The 21,436-nt window shown below is 40.6% G+C and overlaps 1 long non-coding RNA gene across 1 annotated transcript in view; it reads right to left on the bottom strand.

Annotated features, from left to right (window-relative positions):
• The window catches only part of LOC133647955 (uncharacterized), a 28,995-nt gene extending 11,777 nt beyond the window's left edge, over window positions 1-17,218 (bottom strand). The window contains exon 1 of the long non-coding RNA XR_009825813.1: window positions 16,780-17,218. This is a non-coding gene — a long non-coding RNA (uncharacterized LOC133647955). The remainder of the gene's footprint in view (window positions 1-16,779) is intronic.
• Between the last annotated feature and the right edge of the window lie 4,218 nt (window positions 17,219-21,436).

Below are 21,436 nucleotides of genomic sequence, written 5' to 3'. Positions count from 1 at the left end.
AACAATCTTTGGGGGAGAGATATTAGGACATTGCGGGAGGCAGACGATCCTAGCCTGTCTAGAGAGGGACCTTTTAGGCCTCGTCCACATGGGGACGCTCGATGGGCTGAAAATATGTTGTGTCCACACAAGTGTCAGATCAATAAGTACTTTACACTGGAGATGCGCCGCAGGACTGCTTCTGAAATGCCCATAAAAAGTGGCGCATAATGATATGAATAATATCATTGCATAATGAGGGCGTCTGCACCACTTGCGCGTGGTATTTGGATCTTAGGCCCGGTCTACATTAAGCCGGATAACTCCTTAAAGGCCTACTGAAATGATTTTTTTTTATTTAAACGGGAATAGCAGATCCATTCTATGTGTCATACTTGATCATTTTGCGATATTGCCATATTTTTGCTGAAAGGATTTAGTAGAGAAAATCGACGATAAAGTTCGCAACTTTTGCTCGCTGATAAAAAAAAGCCTTGCCTGTACCGGAAGTAGCGTGACGTCACAGGAGCTAGTATTCCTCACAATTCCCCATTGTTTACAATGGAGCGAGAGAGATTCGGACCGAGAAAGTGATGATTACCCCATTAATTTGAGCGAGGATGAAAGATTCGTAGATGAGGAACGTTACAGTGAAGGACTTGAGAGGCAGCGATGGACGTATCTTTTTTCGCTCTGACCGTAACTTAGGTACAAGCTGGCTCATTGGATTCCACACTCTCCTTTTTCTATTGTAGATCACAGATTTGTATTTTAAACCACCTCGGATACTATATCCTCTTGAAAATGAGAGTCGAGAACGCGAAATGGACATTCAGTGCCTTTTATCTCCACGACAATACATCGGCGAAATGCTTTAGCTACGAGCTAACGTGATAGCATCTTGCTTTAACTGCATATAGAAACAAAAGAAATAAACCCCTGACTGGACGTATAGATAGAAAATCAACAATACTATTAAACCGTGGACATGTAAATACACGGTTAATGCTTTCCAGGCTGGCGAAGGTTAACAATGCTGTGCTAACGACGCCATTGAAGCTAACTTAGCAACCGGACTGCACAGAGCTATGCTAAAAACATTAGCTCTCCACCTACGCCAGCCAGCCCTCATTTGCTCATCAACACCCGTGCTCACCTGCGTTCCAGCGATCGGCAGAAGGACGAAGGACTTCACCCGATGCGTTTGGCGGCCCGGAGACGTAGGAAGTCAAGGTGAAGTCGGCGGCTAGCGCGGCTAGCGCTCCAACCAAGTCCTCCTGGTTGTGTTGCTGTAGTCCGCTGCTAATACACTGATCACACTTCATTGTTCATTAAAAAAATTGCAAAAGATGTCCAGAATACTGTGGAATTATGAAATGAAAACAGAGCTTTTTGTATAGGATTCTACGGGGTACCATAACTTCCGTTACTCGGACTTCGTCACGCGCATACGTCATCATACCGCGATGTTTCAGCCGGATATTTCCCGGGAATTTTAAAATGTCACTTTATAAGTTAACCCGGCCGTATTGGCATGTGTTGCAATGTTAAGATTTCATCATTGATATATAAACTATCAGACTGCGTGGTCGGTAGTAGTGGCTTTCAGTAGGCCTTTAAACGAATAATTGTTTAGTCTAAGCACCGTTTCAGCCACACTAAACCATCGATTAAGGTTCCCCTCCCTGGATATTTTTTTTACACGGGTAAGTGCGGCGTGTATTTCTTCAATCTCCGGCTCTTAGCTTTGTATGGACTCATCGATCGTTAACAAGTTAGAGTTCGGAGAGGAAGTGACGCCAGAAAGACTGCGCCCCACACAGGAAGTAACGTCAGAAACAACGCGCCACAGCCAGCTTCATAACAGACGCTTGTGGAAATCACATGAATACCTTAAGAGTAGGAAACGCGCGATTGCAGCTATTTGGGATACAACACATCTCAGACGGCAACATAGCAATGTTGAGCGAAGGTTTTGGATAAGGCCTGGAAGAACGGCAGCCTTTGTCAACGAGTGTGTTGTGCCAGAGGAACGGCAAGAGAAGTTTCGAATGTCCAGGTCAGCTGTGATTCTACTTAGCAAAAAACTTCATCCATTTGTCAAAGGAGAGACAAAGAGAATGCGGGCTCCTGTGGACGAGGGAAGACAACGGAAAACAGCGAATGCATTTGGACTGGCAAAGCAGACTATCAGTTATTGTCCGCCATGTATGTCGAGCGATTACTCAACGTCTAGTGTTGTACTCCATAACTATTGTGAAGCCATGAAGTGGTTGCGGCCGTCAAGTACGACCGCCAATTTCAGCCTACAAGCACAGTGTCTTGACCAGATATCCAGATCCCGAGATTGATTGTTGTAAAATGTTCTTTATCACATTGTTGACTTTCACACGTCCATTAAAGATATGATTCATGTATGATGGCTCAGGTGTGATTCACTACAATAGGGGCAGTCTAACAGCTGCTGATGGTGAGGCAAGCAAGGTTTACTGTTAAGAGAAATGTGGCAATAGGCTACATTGAAACTTCCAGGTCAGAGGTGACTATGACAAACATCCCAGAACAAGCTAGTCAGGTTACTTCTAGACCTCCACCCCAGATCACACCTCACTCCAACCCACTTCTCCAAAGTGGGCTGGCTCAGGGTGGAGGAAAGAGTAAAACAACTTGCACTGAGCCTAGTCTATAAAAATCCGCTAAACCTCCCTGATACCGAAGTACATGTCAAACTACTCCAATAACGTAAATGACCGCCATAACCACAACACCAGGGGGAGTTCCACAAACCACGTTAAACCCAGATTCCGATCTAATAAAGGTCTTAACTCATTCTCTTTTTATGCCACATCAATGTAGAATGCACTCAGAATGTAGAATGCACAGGTGTAAAAGAAAGGGCATCTCTATCCTCCTTCAAAACCGCACTGAAACAACACCTCCAGGCAACTTCAACCCTTGACTAACACCCTCCCCCCTCCAAATCCCACCGCCCCGGATTGTAAATAACCAAATGTAAATAATCAAATGTATTTCTAATGTATATACTTGTTCTTATGCTATCTAAACTCACTATGTTCTCTGCTCACTGTACATATCCTACCAAGTCAGACCTACACTGTTTCAATGTCCATTTCTCTGATGATGCAATTGTTGATGACTGAAGTGCTGATATCAACCAAACCCTCCTCATACCACCCCCCGGATTGTAAATAATGTAAATAATTCAATGTATATACTCTGATGATTAACTTGTGTGATGACTGTATTATGATAGTATATATTTGTACTATGAATTGATTTACGTGGACCCCGACTTAAACAAGTTGAAGAACTTAGTCGGGTGTTACCATTTAGTGGTCAATTGTACGGAACTGTGCAATCTACTAATAAAAGTTTCAATCAATCACTCAATCAATCAATGTGCGCATTTTTTTCGCGCATGCGTACTAGGTCGCGTTGCGCCGGTGGACGGAGGGGGTGTTAAACAGTGGCATTGTGTGTGTGTGTGGACAAGGATAAGGTTAGGTGGGATATACACTACCGTTCAAAAGTTTGGGGTCACCCAAACAATTTTGTGGAATAGCCTTCATTTCTAAGAACAAGAATAGTGTCAGAGTTTGTTGGTGACGAACCCCAAGATGCAGAAATGATGGCAGGCATAGTGCGAGAAAACATGATTTAATTAAACACTATAGCAAAAAACAAACAAAAGGGTACAAACAAAAGGCGCGCACAAGGCGGAGAACAAACTAGGCTATAAACTAAAATAGCACAAAGGCTAACTGTGGACAAGAAACAAAAACACTTACTGTGACACGAAGGAACTATGACTAGAGCGGAGTGAACAAAAGTAGACAGAGCTACAACGAAGTATAGTGACAGGTAGTAGTGACATTGACAGGTAGACACTACAATAATCCAGCAGTGACTGGAGGGCAGGACAGGTTTAAATAGGCAGCTGGCTGACTGGCACCAGGTGTGGCCACGTGCCAATCAGCCACAGCTGAGGGGACAAAGCACTCAGGGAGACAATCAGGAAATGAAGACAAAAATAAAAGCACTGACAGGAAACTAAGAACAGGAAACCAAGACAAACGCAGAGGAAAACTAAAACTTGACCAAACTGTCAGGGACAACCCTGACAAATAGACTGTCGAGTTTCAGATGAAAGTTCTCTTTTTCTGGCCGTTTTTAACGTTTAATTGACCCCACAAATGTGATGCTCCAGAAACTCAATCTGCTCAAAGGAAGGTCCGTTTTGTAGCTTCTGTAACGAGCTAAACTGTTTTCAGATGTGTGAACATGATTGCACAAGGGTTTTCTAATCATCAATTAGCCTTCTGAGCCAATGAGCAAACACATTGTACCATTAGAACACTGGAGTGATAGTTGCTGGAAATGGGCCTCTATACACCTATGTAGATATTGCACCAAAAACCAGACATTTGCAGCTAGAATAGTCATTTACCACATTAGCAATGTATAGAGTGTATTTCTTTAAAGTTAAGACTAGTTTAAAGTTATCTTCATTGAAAAGTACAGTGCTTTTCCTTCAAAAATAAGGACATTTCAATGTGACCTCAAACTTTTGAACGGTAGTGTAGTCTGGATAACCTTAGTGTAGAAGGGGCTTTAGTGGTCCTTCGTGTCCTGAATTTGGACAAAGACAGTGAAAGACCGTCAATCAGCAGCCACTTCGGACAACAAACACAACAACAACAACTCTATGGTGAATACCCCTACATCTAAATGTAGAACTGAATAAGCCTTTTGAGTGAAAGTTAAAACGTTTTCAACAAGATTCCATTCAACCTTTTTTTGGGTTTCCTTTTTTCCTACTTCCTTGTCTTTCTTTCCGTCTCACCCCATCGGTGACCCGCAGCAACCCCCCGTCTAATGACCGCCACAGTTTGACACCCATTAAAGGCGGTCAATTAACCAGACGGCCCCGAGTCACTTTCATTAGCCGACTTGTAAAAGCTTTATTTCAAACAGACAAGACTTGGGTGTACCTTGAGTGCTTGGAGGTCTGCTTCGGTTTTACTACCCAGGAGTAGGACAGCCTCGGAGAGTAATTAGTTTTGTTTGTTATTTGTTTTGTTGAACTGGATTGTGCTGCTGTTTTAGAGAAACAAACTTAAACGGTGGAAAAAAAAAAAAAAAGTAAAGCGAGTGAAATTGCTGAACGGAGCTCGGAAAATGAGATCTCATGAGAGCGAAGATGAAAAACAGAGCCATCTGCGCCGAGGGTTGGCTCTCTGAAGACAATCTGCTCTCCTTTCAATCCTTTGTATCACTCCTATACAAGTAAATTATGACTTTATTTTTTTTTGCATTCTAGTGCACGAATGTTTTTCCCATCGTGGATGCTGGTGTGCTGCTGCTGCTGCTACATATCTGCTTTGAGGTGGAACAAAAAAAAAAAACCTCAGTCCTGAGGCCTCTAAAGTCATCAGCCTGTGAAGGTTAAGTTGGATTCATAGAGAGACAAGGCAGATTGGCACGGAAATGGAATCTGCTGTCTCCGTGCCAAACGTCCAGACCGACTGGCTGCCCTCGTCCCGTTCCAAGTTCATCGTCTCATCACGCCGTCCTCTTGCTGCTTTTGCAGCCACGTCGGCGTCCACGCTGCATGGGAATAAAAGCAGGGCCATTCCTGAAACGGGCCTCGCTTAATAATTACGCGGCAGAACAATGTCGGCATGAACACGGATCCAGCTGTCAGTGCATCTAGGAACCATCTGCTCAAAGCGGCGCTCGTTGCTCGGTTTGCATATGGTGGATTTAGCCCGGAGACATTTTGATTTCATAACGAAACAAGAGAGGCACTAATTGAGCTTATGGAGACAGAAGCGAGTGCGGTGGAGGGGGTTTGTCGAAATGTTTATCGCACGTAATCTTTACGAGACGCGTTAAGTGAGATGGTGTGAGGCTGGCCTAAAATCATGCGCGTGTTTGTGTGCGTGTACGTGCATGTGTGTGTGTGTGTGTGTTCAGCTGTTGTATGTTACGAGCGCACGCTTTTGATATGAATGAGTGCAGTGAGGCGTGAGATGAATATGTGCCTGCTGAAATGGAAAAAGTCCTTGTACTTCTTGTGTGCTTCTTCTGAGTTTCTATGCATGTGTGTGTGTGTGTGTGTGTGTGCGTGTGTGTGATTATTGGACTGAAATGAGTCCCTGCCCTTCATGAATATGCAGGCACCCCCCCCCCCCCCCCCCCCGCACCTCCCAGCCCAACCATGTTCGACTGAAGTCAGCTTCTTGCGTGTGTGAAAAGTAGTCGCCCTGGCAACCGTGCATGCTCCCCCAAAGCTGTTGTTATTGCTGCAAAAATGTGCACCTTAGTTGATTCAGCAGAGAGAGAGAGAGAGAGAGAGAGAGAGAGAGAGAGAGAGAGAGAGAGAGGGACCAAAACAGCCAATCTCATGTGGCGCCCTTTAAAGTGGGGCAGCCCCCGGGGTCACATGTTTAGGTCAGTCACCCAAGCGAGGCGTGGTCTAATGCGAGCTGACAAGTGGCCTGGCTGGTGATCCCGACTGCTCTTCTCGCAACTTCTTATATTGCCACTTCTTAGCTTTGTCATGTGCACAAGCATGCACGCTCACCTTCACGCACTCGCCGGTCCCTCAGCAGTCGCCATTGCTGCCCCCGCAGATGTTACAGCCAGTATTCAGGTCACTTATTTTGCAGATGGGTGGTCAGTGGCGCTTGTGTGTTGGCTCGGATTTCCAGGCATTGATACAATGGGTCGCTCGTCTCTCGGGCCACCCTGGAGCGCAGCGCTCTATTATCAAAACAGACTAACTGATACAGTGTTAGCGCAAAGCTTGGGAGTTTCAGGCCGCGGTGAAAATATGGGGCAGAGATGAATGTTGTTATGTGCCCTACTTCTTCATCGTGGAACATTTTTATTTTCCACTATCTGTTCTCGCCACTGCACTGTATCATTTATTTGTATTTATTGGTAAATATTTTGTGTCATAATAGACATGCTTTCAATCATGATGAAGTGTAAAAATGATTTATTTAAAAACATGTATGAATATCTTAAAAATGTAAATATCTGACACCCAAATTTAACCCCCGATAATGACATACATATCTAAATAGCCCACGTCAGACACGAAGCAAGCATGCCGTGATTTTGCAGCCACCATCCTTTAATAGCATTATGCAGTATCTTTTTTTTCTTAGAAGTGCATTATTATTATTATTATTTTTTTATGTCCTGTATAAGAGGTGTATTATTTACATATATCCTATATCAGGGGTCCCCAAACTACGGCCCGCTAGCGTCCAAAATCCGGCCCGCAGGAAGTCCCAAGATTTAAAAAAAAAAATGTTTTTATTTTTTTCTTATTATTTTTTTTAAATCTGTCCTTTCTACCGCTTGTGTGTATATATATATATATATATATATATATATATATATATATATATATATATATATATATATATATATATATATATATATATATATATATATATATATGTATATATGTATATATGTATATATATATATATATATATATATATATATATATATATATGTATATATGTATATATATATATGTATATATATATATATATATATATATATATATATATATATATATATATATATATATATATATATATATATATATATATATATATATATATATATATATATATATATATATATATCCTAGTCCCTGAACGCTCCAGTGACCACTGTCACATTGTCGGTGCAGAGTGTTGTGCTTGGTTGCAAAAATGTTGTATTGGGAATAGGGATGCAGTTAGAAATTATTTTAGTAATTGAGGATAGGCTCCAGCCACCCCCGCGATCACGAGAGGGACAAGCGGTAGTAAATGGATGGATGGATGGATGGATGGATGGAGTAATTTCACACACACTTTATAGCCTCAATGTGTATTTTAGAGAAAATAGTTGAACTAAACAGAGTTTTCTGCTTGCCATAACCTTCATTTTTTTTCCTAATAAATGAACATCATCAATATTGACATTGCATTTTTAACACGTGTGCATTAATAAAAACAAAAAATAAAAATAAAAACTCTCTGCTGTTTGCCGCCACACACATGACGCCACCTCCCCTGCAGCTGTGTAGAATCTATATTCCAGACTTAGGCGTTCCATGCACTCTGGATTTGACCATTTTTTATTAGTTACACTTTTCAAATGATTAATCGAAGTAATGGAATATAAATCTTAAGTTTTTTTTTCTAATTAAATTAATCAATTTAAGTGATAAATAGTTGAAAAGCCCTCACTGGGATCCGAACCCTGCCAAAGATGTGCCAGAAATATTTGCCACTTTGTTTTTCAATTTGCTATTTTGCACTAAACAAAAAATATATATATTTCTCATTTTAGTACAAAACATGCATCAAATAAAATTCAAGTTTAATTAAACATTTACAGTGTATATTTATTTTTATATTGTTTTTATATTGGTTTTATATTTATTTATTTGTTGTTTTTATTCAATCATTGGTGGAGCATAATATTGTTTTTAATATTGTTTTTAACATGGCTGTGCAGCACTTTGGAAACATTCTTGTTGTTTAAATGTGCTATATAAATAAAGTGGATTGGATTGGATTGAAACATAAATACAAAAATTCTCAAAATAAAATTCTGCTTCGGGTTCCAGTTTTAACCAGGAGTGGTCCTGATTCTGCCAGAGTTGAAGCCAACCCAGAGGGAGCCGACCTGAGGACCTTACTAAACTATCCAATTTCTGCCGTATTTATTTTTTTCTTTTTTAGCCTTTTTGAGGTGGTAAAAGTGCCAATAAGATCTGTGGGGATCCGCCTTAGCTGTGAAAAACCTTTTTGCACATAAAATCTAACAGATCAGATCCAACTCTAAAAGTCTTGAGCTGAACAAACAAACGTGCCAACACTTTACTAAAACCCCAACGATGCAAACAAGGCAAAGTGTCATCCTCGGCGTGGGTCTGCACTGTACTAGCAAGGTGACTCTTTGCTGGTGTCAAACATGAAAAACACTTTGAGTGAGAGGAGGGAAATGAGAGAGTCAGTAGGAACGAAAGCTTCAAGGCATAATACTGTAATTGGAAAATTGTGCAAATGCGTTTTTGGAGTCATATTATATAAATGGGCAGCGGCGATAATGTCTACGATTGGAAGCATTGGCCTAATTGAGGGAAGGAGATGGAGGAGGAGAGGGCTGGTGATGCTGGTATGTGTGGACTCCAAAATTGGGTGTGGATGAGTTAGGGGGTTGGGGGGGAATTGGATGGAAATGTGATGTGAGAGGGAGGGAGTCTGCTGCTCCATTTTAAAGGGGTGGGGCGGATGAATGCAAGGGAATAATTCCTACTGTGGTTGCCACACCTTTAATGCAAAGGGGAAAAACACTTTTTGGGGGGAATTTTGCCTATCGTTCACAATCATTATGAAAGACATGACGACAGATGTATTTTTTTTATGCTTTCTAACTCGTAAATAAAAGTCTGCTTACAACGGAGCCAATGGGAGGTCCTCTATTCCGCCCATAAAACCCAATAAAAACCATCCAAAAAGTGCCAACATCACCCCATTTACATATTAACCAAGTATTAGTGATATTGTTATTATAAGCGCTAACGAAGACCAACTATTTATAGCATACTTGCCAACCCTCCCGTTTTTAGCGGGAGAATCCCGGTATTCAGCGCCTCTCCCGACAACCTCCCTTCTCCCGACAAACTCCCGGTATTCAGCCGGAGCTGGAGGCCACGCCCCCTCCAGCTCAATGCGGACCTGGGTGGGGACAGCCGTTCTCACGTCCGCTTTCCCAGCAGCTTGCCTGCCCAATGACGTCATAACATCTACGGCTTTTAGAGAGTAGAGTGCACAACAAGCAGAGAGAGTTCTTGGTTTCTTATGTGGGTATATTGTTAGGCAGTTTCATTAACGTCCTCCCAGCGCGGTCACAACACACAACAACAGCAGTCACGTTTAGTCTACTGTAAAGCAGTTTGTCTGCCATAAACAGCAATGTTGTGACCCTCTTAAACAGGACAATACGGCCACCTACCGGATAGCCTGCAGAATACTGAAATTCAAGTATGTCTTTTATTTATATGTATAATAAAATTAAAATAAAATATATATATATATAGCTAGAATTCACTGAAAGTCAAGTATTTCATACATATATATATATATATATATATATATATATATATATATATATATATATATATATATATATATATATATATATATATATATATATGTGAAATACTTGATTTGGTGAATTCTAGCTGTAAATATACTCTCCTCTTAACCACGCCCTTGGCCACGCCCCAACCACGCCCCCCGCCCCAAACACGCCCCCCCACCTCCCGATATTGGAGGTTTCAAGGTTGGCAAGTATGATTTATAGCGGCGCCGTGATCACATGCTTGTGTGCCAATACCGACATCATTCAACTGGTGAGCTGCTTCCTCGCTTGTGGAAGTTTATTGTAGATCATAAGTCATGCCCCTCCCCTGGACAGTAGAAGGAAGAGGGTGTATTCCGAGACCAGGAAATGGCGAGAACGACACGAAAAGACGTTTGGTTTTACCCTTCATTTTCTTTGCGAGGATTATGAGTCAATACAACAAGACACTATCATTCGGCCTCCTAATGACAGCAGACATGGTACAGTAAGTGTTGTGATTATATTGGTTGGTTCTCAAGAAGTCTGCAGTGAGTAATAATCAGTGATGTTGTTGAAAAAAAGTGAACCTCATGATGCGTTTTTGAAATTATTGCACCCCGTATGCTTAAAATTAGCCAAATATTAAATAGTATAAATGTGCCTGCTACTACATCCTATATACAGTAGTGGTCAAAAGTTTACATACACTTGTAAAGAACATAATGTCATGGCTGTCCTGAGTTTCCAATCATTTCTACAACTCTTATTTTTTGTGATAGAGTGATTGGAGCACATACTGGACAAACAAAAATGGAGCTTTTTGGCCACAATACCCAGCAAAATGTTTGGAGGAGAAAAGGTGAGGCCTTTAATCCCAGTAACACCATTCCTACCGTCAATCATGGTGGTGGTAGTATTATGCTCTGGGCCTGTTTTGCTGCCAATGGAACTGGTGCTTTACAGGCAGTAAATGGGACAATGAAAAAGGAGGATTACCTCCAAATTCTTCAGGACAACCTAAAATCACCAGCTCGGAGGTTGGGTATAGGGCGCAGTTGGGTGTTCCAACAGGACAATGACCCCAAACACAAGTCAAAAGTGGTAAAGGAATGGCTAAATCAGGCTAGAATTAAGGTTTTAGAATGGCCTTCCCAAAGTCCTGACTTAAACGTGTGGACAATGCTGAAGAAACAAGTCCATGTCAGAAAACCAACAAATTTAGCTGAACTGCACCAATTTTGTCAAGCAGAGTGGTCAAAAATGTAACCATAAGCCTGCCAGAAGCTTGTGGATGGCTACCAAAAGCGCCTTATTGCAATGAAACTTGCCAAGGGACATGTAACCAAATATTAACATTGCTGTATGTATACTTTCGATCCAGCAGATTTGGTCACATTTTCAGTAGACCCATAATAAATTCATAAAAGAACCAAACTTCATAAATGTTTTTTGTGACCAACGAGTATGTGCTCCAATCACTCTATCACAAAAAAATTCCTTCATTAAGGTTTTTATATACATTATGTATATACAGTCGTGGTCAAAAGTTTACATACACTTGTAAAGAACATAATGTCATGGCTGTCTTGAGTTTCCAATAATTTTTACAACTCTTATTTGTTTGTGATAGAGTGATTGGAGCACATACTTGTTGGTCACAAAAAACATTTGTGAAGTTTGGTTCTTTTATGAATTTATTATGGGTCTACTGAACATGTGACCAAATCTGCTTGGTGAAAAGTATACATCCAGCAATGTTAATAATTTGTTACATGTCCCTTAATTGGCAAGTTTCACTGCAATAAGGTATTTTGGTAGCCATCCACAAGCTTCTGGCAACCTTCTGTTTGAATTTTTGACCACTCCTCTTGACAAAATTGGTGCAGTTCAGCTAATTGTGTTGGTTTTCTGACATGGACTTGTTTCTTCAGCATTGTCCACACGTTTAAGTCAGGACTTTGGGAAGGCCATTCTAAAACCTTAATTCTAGTCTGATTTAGCCATTCCTTTACCACTTTTGACTTGTGTTTGGGGTCATTGTCCTGTTGGAACACCCAACTGCGCCCAAGACCCAACCTCTGGGCTGATGATTTTAGGTTGTTCTGAAGAATTTGGGAGGTAATCCTCCTTTTTCATTGTCCCATTTAGAGCACCAGTTCCATTGGCAGCAAAACAGGCCCAGAGCATAATACTACCACCACCATGCTTGACGGTAGGGATGGTGTTCCTGGGATTAAAGGCCTCACCTTTTCTCCTCCAAACATATTGCTGGGTATTGTGGCCAAACAGCTCAATTTTTATTTGTCAAGTATGTGCTCCAATCACTCTATCACAAAAAATAAGAGTTGTAGAAATGATTAGAAATGCAAGACAACCATGACATTATGTTCTTTACAAGTGAATGTAAACTTTTGACCACGACTGTATGTACATAATGTATATACAAACCTTATTGAAGGTAGTTGGATGTTTTTTTAAGGGCTTTATAGGCAGAATAAAACTACTCCTATAGGCTCCATTGTAAGCATAATTTTGATCGCATTTATTTACTATTTAGAATGCGTGGCGACTTGTCCAGGGTGTACCCCGCCTTCCGCCCGATTGTAGCTGAGATAGGCTCCAGCAACCCCCCGGGACCCCGAAGGGAATAAGCGGTAGAAAATTGATGGATGGATGGATGGGAAAAAAAATGTGTTCTTGTCTTACATAAGAATTGTGAATGATAGGCAAAATGTCCAAAAAAAGTGCAGTTACCCTCTAATGCAAGAATGAGTGTGTGTTTGCGCGTTTGTGTGTGTGTGTGTGTGTGTGTGTGTGTGTGTGTGTGTGTGTGTGTGTGTGTGTGTGTGTGTGTGTGTGTGTGTGTGTGTGTGTGTGTGTGTGTGTGTGTGTGTGTGTGTGTGTGTGTGTGTGTGTGTGTGTGTGTGTGTGTGTGCGCTTTTAATGTTCTGTCACTCTGTATGATTGATAACTAGGCATGACCTGGCACGTTATGGTCCTAACTGTGACATCCATTTGTGGCTGATGTGTGTGTGTGTGTGTGTGTGTGTGTGTGTGTGTGTGTGTGTGTGTGTGTGTGTGTGTGTGTGTGTGTGTGTGTGTGTGTGTGTGTGTGTGTGTGTGTGTGTGTGTGTGTGTGTGTGTGTGTGTGTGTGTGTGTAATAAAACAAACAAAAATCTGGAGCACAACCCCAGAGAATCTATCAGATGTTGAAATGTCCACTTCCTGCCATCCAAGACGATCTTCTTCAGATTGACTTCCCTGCATTGATTGCATAAAGAATGACAATAATTGCTCTTTACAAGAGTGAGCATATGTTCCTCTTTGACCAATCAACTCCTCTTTCATGCTTTGCCTTCTCCCAGCTCCACTGTCGTCTCCCGTTTCCTGCCGAGGCCCAAGAATTGACCAAAAATCTGCTTGATATTTGATGAAAGGCATTAGTGTGTGTGCATTATTTACGAGCGGTGAGTGATGCATGAACTCATTAAATATGCATACGTGCATTACATGGCAAAGAACAATTCCCACGGCGTGTCGTATTGATTGGGGTGTGAGTTACGGCCCTCCTGCACGATCCATATGAAAAAACATTAGGAGATGGCACAGCAAGTAGCTTAAGAGCTGCTTACTGACACCTTCTTCCTCTCGGGTCCGGGTGGGGAAGTCGGCGAGTTGGAGCTTGCTTGCAGGAACACATCAAGGACTGGAAGTAGACACGTGGGAAGTGGACTGTGCGAAATAACATGACGAGAAACTAAGAACACCGTCAAAGGGACTTGTAGCAGTTATTGAATTCTTTCCCTCCTCTGGTTCGCTATCTTCTTACACACCCTCAACTGACAACTTGGTTTTCCATTTGCAGCTTCCCTACAGGCTTCATTGGCAGCGCCTCACAACCAGAGAAAACAACTTGGCTTCAAGGCACTCGGAGAACTCAACGGAATAATGACAGCTAAACTAGACATCTACGCTCGGTGTCTATCGAGCTATCTGTCTGTCTATGCAGGGGAGGCTTTCGGTATGAGCCACATGGCCGACATTCCTAAAGGGGCGTCGCAAGGATGAAGGGGAAAAATATTGATATTCATTCGTCGTTATCATACTGATCACAGGTATGGATGGTTATCAAAACTCCAGTGTTGGCGTACACGGTAGTAACCGGACTGAAAATAACAAAAGTAGCTATTGGTGCTAAATGTATGTAGACTTAGCCACCTGCTACTGATGGTGATATAAAGCCCATTTCCACCAAAAGTTCAGGAACTTTTAGCTCCAGTACTGTAGATACACTATATTGCCAAAAGTATTTGGCTGCCCATCCAAATGATGAGAATCAGGTGTCCTAATCACTTGGCCCGGTGTATAAAAATCAAGCACTTAGGAATGGAGACTGTTTCTACAAACAATTGTGAAAGAACGGGCCGCTCTCAGTAATTTCCAGCGTGGAACTGTCATAGGATGCCACTTGTGCAACAAATCAAGTCATGAAATTTCCCCGCTCTTAAATATTCCAAAGTCAACTTTATTATAAGAAAAATGAAGAGTTTGGGAAGAACAGCAAGTCAGCAACCAAGTGGTAGGCCATGTAAACCGACAGAGAGGGGTCAGTGGATGCTGAAGCGCATAGTGCAAAGACTTTCTGCACAGTCAGTTGCTACATAGCTCCGAACTTCATGTGACCTTCGAATTAGCCCACGTACAGTACGCAGAGAGCTTCGTGGAATGGGTTTCCATGGCCGAACAGCTGCCTATAAACCATACATCACCAAGTCCAATGCAAAGCGTGGGATGCAGTGGTGTAAAGCACATTACCACTGGACTCTAGAGCAGTGGAGACGCCTTCTCTGGAGTGATGAATCACGCTTTTCCATTTGGCAATCTGATGGACGAGTCTGGGCTTGGAGGTTGCCAGGAGAGCGCTACATTTCGGACTGCATTGTGCCGGGTGTGAAATATGGTGGAGGAGGAATTATGGTGTGGGGTTGGTTTTTCAGGAGTTGGGCTTGGCCCCTTAGTTCCAGTGAAAAGAACTTTGAATGCTCCAGGATACCAAAACATTTTGGACGATTCCATGGGATGGCACTTCAAGTTCATATGTCAGTAAAGGCAGGTGGCCAAAAGTATTGGCAATATAGTGTATGTGTGGTTTGTGTTTTCACCACATTTCACAGTTCAGGGTAGCTGATGACGTATGGAGGAATGGTTTACTATATTTTTACACTGATACCATGTAAAAAAAAAAACGGACAATAATAGGTCACAGTTCTTTTACTACAAAGCAATCGTATACAAAACGATGTGCTTTAAAAAATAAAAGTGTACCAACAAAGTTTGTAGTGATTTTAAAATGCAGACGAACGAGCGTGCAGTAAAAAGTGTATTTATTGATCAAATACAAAAAGTGAAAGCAAGTGGAAGTGCACTGACTGGACAGACTATGAAAGAAACAAAACGAAATGCTGGAACACAGCAAAAACATTTACAAGGAACGTGGAGCAGACGGCGTCCACAAAGTACATGCTTACTTGAGCTCAGCATGGAAAGAATAGTCTATAGCCTATGTGTCAAAGTCAAGGACCGCGGGCGAATGAATTATTTATGGTCTCCGGGATTATATTTGATTAGTATTAGAACCGGCTCGCAGGCCACAGTCGCCTGCTGCTGTTTAGCACGCACCAATACTCCATCAGTGTTGGCGCTAGGAATTTTCAAAATTTTTAAGTCATGAAAATGGGGTCCCACAGTACATTTTTGGGGTCCCACTTTTTTGTAACCATCTTGAAAACAAATTATAAATGTAAGAATTATCCTGTTATATCTCACATTCTATATTGTGTTTTGAAAAAATGTTGTCATAAACGTTACTTTATTCATTTTTTTAAAAATAATACAAAAGAAAGCACATTTTTATGCATATGTAAATGTATTTAGTTATAAACAATCATTCACTTTCTTCTTTCATTCATGAATCTAAACTTTACCGCTGCCGGTATTTTTTAAAATATTTTTATTGTAATATTTTCAGAATGTGTTTGTTCTATTTTTGGCCAAATTAAGACAAAGAAAACAATCTGAAGTTGTCTTTATTTTTCAGTTTTAATGCCATGATTTTGATAGTCCAGCACAGATTTTCCTCCATGCGGCCCCTAAACTACAATGAGTTTGACATCCCTGCTCTATAGTGACCAGTAAATAATGTCCCGACACCCAACTGGTGTCGCAAGCACAACTTATATAGTGCTGATTACAAACAGAAAACAGGTGAGGGGAAAAGTGCTCAAAGGCAGGCGTAAAGCTGCTACAGGAAAGGGGAAAACAGGAAGTGAAAAACCACAAAATAAGAGCGCAAGACAGGAACTAAAATGACACCCAGAAAATTGCCAAGGAACTCAAAATAAGGCACAGTGCAGTGTGACAAGCCGTTAATGACAATATCTGTATAGTTGTAAATAACGATATATAAATAACTGTCAGAGTTGATCTCACGCTGACAACACAAACACGTCGCTTTAGCCTGTTAGCATTAGCATTCTGTTCACTCGGGTTGAGGCTAATAACTACACAAATGGAATGTCACTCACTACTAATACAACATGTAACAAAGTAAATAGTTAATATTTGATGTTATTTACCTTCGTTCCAGTCGTTTGCTGCCTCTTTTATTTCACATTTGTCCACAGAAGTCAGAGTAGTAAGCAGCTGATGTCGCCGCTTCAAGTCCGGCTTCATACTCCTCCATAAATACGTTTAAAGAGTCCATCCACTTCTCATAGCTTTGCGTATTGAAAGGAAGGTTGTAAAAAATAATAAACAATCAACTACAAACAGTTTGAAGACTACAGCTGAGTAAAAACACAGCAAGATAGTTCCACTGATCTTCAGCACAAAGATGCCCCAAATAGGTTTCTGCATTTCCAAAGCTCTTTTTGTTCTTCTTCCTCTCTGTTGTCAAGTTTGTTGTAATAGAAATAAGAAATAAACTAGTCGCTACGCATATACTGATGGCGGTCATGTGTTTTTAAAAATAAGTTTTAGGAACTTTGTTCGGGTTCCGGGTAGCTTCCAAAAGTCCCACCTAGCAGGCAGGAATTACGAAATGTTCCTGAAGAACCGAGTAATTTTTTTGGTGGAAACACAGGGGGAACTTTATTTACCCGGGTAAATGGGAACGTTCCTGCGGTGGAAAAGGGCCTATAGTGCAAGTAACGTCTTGTACACTGCAAAAAGTCAGTGTTCAAAAACAAGAAAATATATATAAAAATTAGGGGTATTTTATTTGCTAAAAATTAGCTAACCTCAATGAACCCAAAAATACCTTAAAATGAGTATATTTTCACTAATAACAAGTGCACTTTTCTTGGTAGAAAAAAAAAAGAGACCTTTTTGCTCAATATGTTGAAAAATATTCTTAAATTAAGTTAAAAAAAAAATGTTCATGCTTGAAGTAAGAAATTATTACTTTAAAAAAGTAGTTTTATACTTGTGAGTGTTAATGACACAGCTTTGCATCAGTTGATATTCTAGTTTCAAGCATGTTTTACTCAATATAGGTCATAAAATCTCAGCAACAAGCTGTAATATCTTACTGAGATCATTTAGGACCAAAACCCTTAAAACAAGTAAAACACTCTAACATAAAATCTGCTTAGTGAGAAGAATTATCTTATCAGACAAAAAATGAGCATATATCACCCTTATTTGAGATATTTAATCTTACTTAGATTTCAGTTTTTGCAGTGTAAGAAAGCCCACAGTCTGACACCTGTGTGTCCAACCTTAAGGGGGGACCTGCACTTTTTGGGGGAATTTTTTCCCCATCCTTCAAAATGTTACGACTGGCGGTAAGCCAGAAGTCAAACCCCAAAGCAGAGACAGAGTAGACAGGATGATGTAACGATACATGTAATAAATAACACAAAGTGCACTACAAGCTGTGGGAAAAGAGTACAACTGAAAGTTAGCGGTGACAATTGGGGGTTAAATCACCAAAATGATTCCCGGGCTGCTGCCCACTGCTCCCCTCACCTCCCAGGGTTGTGATCAAGGGGATGGGTCAAATGCAGAGGACAAATTTAACCACACCTAGTGTGTGTGTGTGACAATCATTGGTACTTTAACTTTAACTTAACTTTAAGAAGACAACATAGTGGTCACATGACACAAACTCCCTACGTGAGACATGTCTTTCTCTTTTCTGTGAGTCCTAAATACACATAAACTGCTAGTAAGAGGTGGCTGACAATGCAAGTAGTGGGAGTTCATCTACTCCACTTGTAAAGCCCTCTAAAATACATCCAAAAACCTCCAACAACATTTAGTGCACATGCTGGAAGTATGCATGTCATGTAAAATAAAAGGGAAGTATGGCACATTCATGATAACATGTAACATTTACAAGGTTTTGGTCTTTTTAAGCATTTCCTGGGCACACTGATTTCACACAGCACATAGCAACGAACACTACTTCTGTCAACAACAACCTAGGCAGCACTTTCTATGTCTGACACCCCAAATGGCAGACTTTGCAAAAGAGCCTTGGAGCGTTACAATGTGGCACTGTTGCAAAACTTCTCAAATAAGAAGACAACACCGTGTGTGGAGGGGGGCGTGGCCTGCGGACCTGCAGCGAAACGGGGTGTGCCAGGACCGGCTTCGAGATCAGCGACAGGTGCATATATGGCCCACCTGGGCCTGATTATCTAATCACCTGTCGCTCTGATAAAAGGCATCAGCCGGGGAGGAGAGAGGTGTTGGAGTTGGAGCGAGAGCGAGAGAGAGACAGACAGACACAAAACAATTGCTGAAAAGCAAGACAATTTATTGCAAAATAAAACTATATTGTGAACCTGATCCAGGCTCTCATGTCAGTGCTTGGTGGTCCGAGGAACCCGGAGAGGAGAAACTTCCACACCGTGACTTTCAATGTCAGTTCTCACTGGGATGTTGTATCTTTCAGCCCTTGCGATCTCCTTGAGCTGGTAAATTCAGAATAACCCTCACTTCTCAGATAGCAAATGCTTCCTAGCGATGTTGTGATGGTCTTATGTTGCGTTCCATTTGTTAAGAGCCGTGTCGTATGACGTTGGCAGTGTGTGGATTTTCAAAGTTGACCAACTTCCCAGCTGTGTGTCACAACCTCCTACCATACAGGTGAGATCATGATCTGCGTTGGGGGTCCTAAGCCGATCGAGAGAGAACGAGAGAGCACTAAAGGAATGGAAAATGTCTTGTCGTGTGTCTGTGTCCATTTTGTGATGAGCTGTTAAAAAAGCATAATGTTTAATAAAAAAAACATTTGTATGAATCAAACACATTTTCTAGTCCCATGTTGGTTGTCCATTTTAACAGGGTACATTTATTAAAGATTAAAAAAACGTATATTTGCAATTAATGCCGATTAATTGTGAGCTAACCATGGACAAAATACTCTTAATCGCAATTAAATATTGTAATTCACATGAGTCTTGCCCAGGGTGCCATTTAAGAAAGAACCACCACTGCGTTCATATATACATCATCCACCACACTGCAAAAAGTCAGTGTTCAAAAACAGGAAAAAAAAATACAAAAATGAGGGGTATTTTACTTGAACTAAGGAAAATTATCTGTCAATACAACAAAAAAATTTGGCTTGTCAAGACTTTCCAAAACAAGTAAAAATAGCTAACCTCAATGAACCCAAAAATACCTTAAAATAAGTATTTTCTCACTAATAACAAGTGCACTTTTCTTGGTCGAAAAAAAAAAAGACCTTTTTGTTTAATATGTTGAAAAATATTCTTAAATTAAGTAAATGCTAGTGCCATTGTCTTAACATAATGACATGCGCTCTGCATTACATTTCTTGAAACCAGTAAACTTATACTAAAACCTAGTTTATTTTTCTTAATGGAAAGGCAACAAGGCAACCGCTTGTTACTCTCTGGGTCTCCTAGCCGCTCAGGCAAATCATATGGTCTAAAAATGCATTTTTCCATCGATAACGTGACATCATCGTGCCAAGTGTGTGCTCTTTCAGTCAATTAGTGCGCGAGGAATATACAGTATATATATATATATATATTTATATATATATATAGCCCGGCCCCCAGCCAAATTTTTTTTATTGTAATTTTGAATATTTTACCTGAATGTGCATGAACTATTTCTATTCAAAATAGTTTGAAATGTCAAATGTTTAAATATTAACTGTCCGTTTACTGTACTGTGCCGACTGTACTACTATATGAGTACGTATTTTCTCTTGTTTCATGGAAAATAAAACCGCAAAGTCCATTTGGCTTTCATCTGTTTTAATTATGAGACAATTGTGTCAAAGTCATGATTTTTTTGTTCATGCTTGAAATAAGAAATTATTACTTTGAAAAAGTAGTTTTATACTTGTGAGTGTTGATGACACAGCTTTGCAACAGTTGATATTCTAGTTTCAAGCATGTTTTACTCAATATAGGTCATGAAATCTCAGCAACAAGCTGCAATATCTTACTGAGATAATTTAGGACCAAAACACTTAAAACAAGTAAAACACTCTAACATAAAATCTGCTTAGTGAGAAGAATGATCTTATCAGACAGAAAATAAGCAAATATCACCCTTATTTGAGATATTTCATCTTACTTAGATTTCAGTTTTTGCAGTGCATGAATTGATTAACGTGGACCCCGACTTAAACAAGCTGAAAAACTCTTATTCGGGTGTTACCATTTAGTGGTCAATTGTACGGAATATGTACTGTACAGTGCAATCTACTAATAAAAGTTTCAATCAATCAATCAATCCATCCATCGTCATTAGCTTGTTGTTTTTGCTTTGCCTCACTGAACACTAATAGTCTGATTTACTAAAGGTTTGCGTGCACTAAAACACGTGCAAACCTGACAGCACACACAAAGATGATCTACTAAACATGTGCAAAGCAGAATAAGACGTGCAATCCATTTTGCGTCTCTGTCTTCATTAATACGCAGAATACCGGCGGATCATCAGAACGCCCGCAATACTTGGTGCAGAAAATGCAAACATAAAATATTTAGCACACGCAATGTGATTTATCAGCACACGTCACTGTTTTGCGAGCACTGTTTTAGTTTCATTTAGCACATGTCAGAAGGACGTGCAAACTGACAGTTCCATACGCGGCTGCAGGATGAGTGCACGCGCTGCACAGACGAGAATCATCCGTACTACGTGTGCCCGTCAACATTTTTGGTGGTCGGTCAGAAATATAAAATATTAGACGTATTGTCTATTCAGCAATTTAATTTTATAATTTTTTTGCTGCTGGATGAC

The sequence above is a fragment of the Entelurus aequoreus genome, linkage group LG04, assembly GCF_033978785.1.
Source record: "Entelurus aequoreus isolate RoL-2023_Sb linkage group LG04, RoL_Eaeq_v1.1, whole genome shotgun sequence".
Lineage (NCBI taxonomy): Eukaryota > Metazoa > Chordata > Actinopteri > Syngnathiformes > Syngnathidae > Entelurus > Entelurus aequoreus.
Note: the sequence above shows the minus strand (reverse complement) of the source record. Positions and strands in the feature narration are given on the sequence as shown.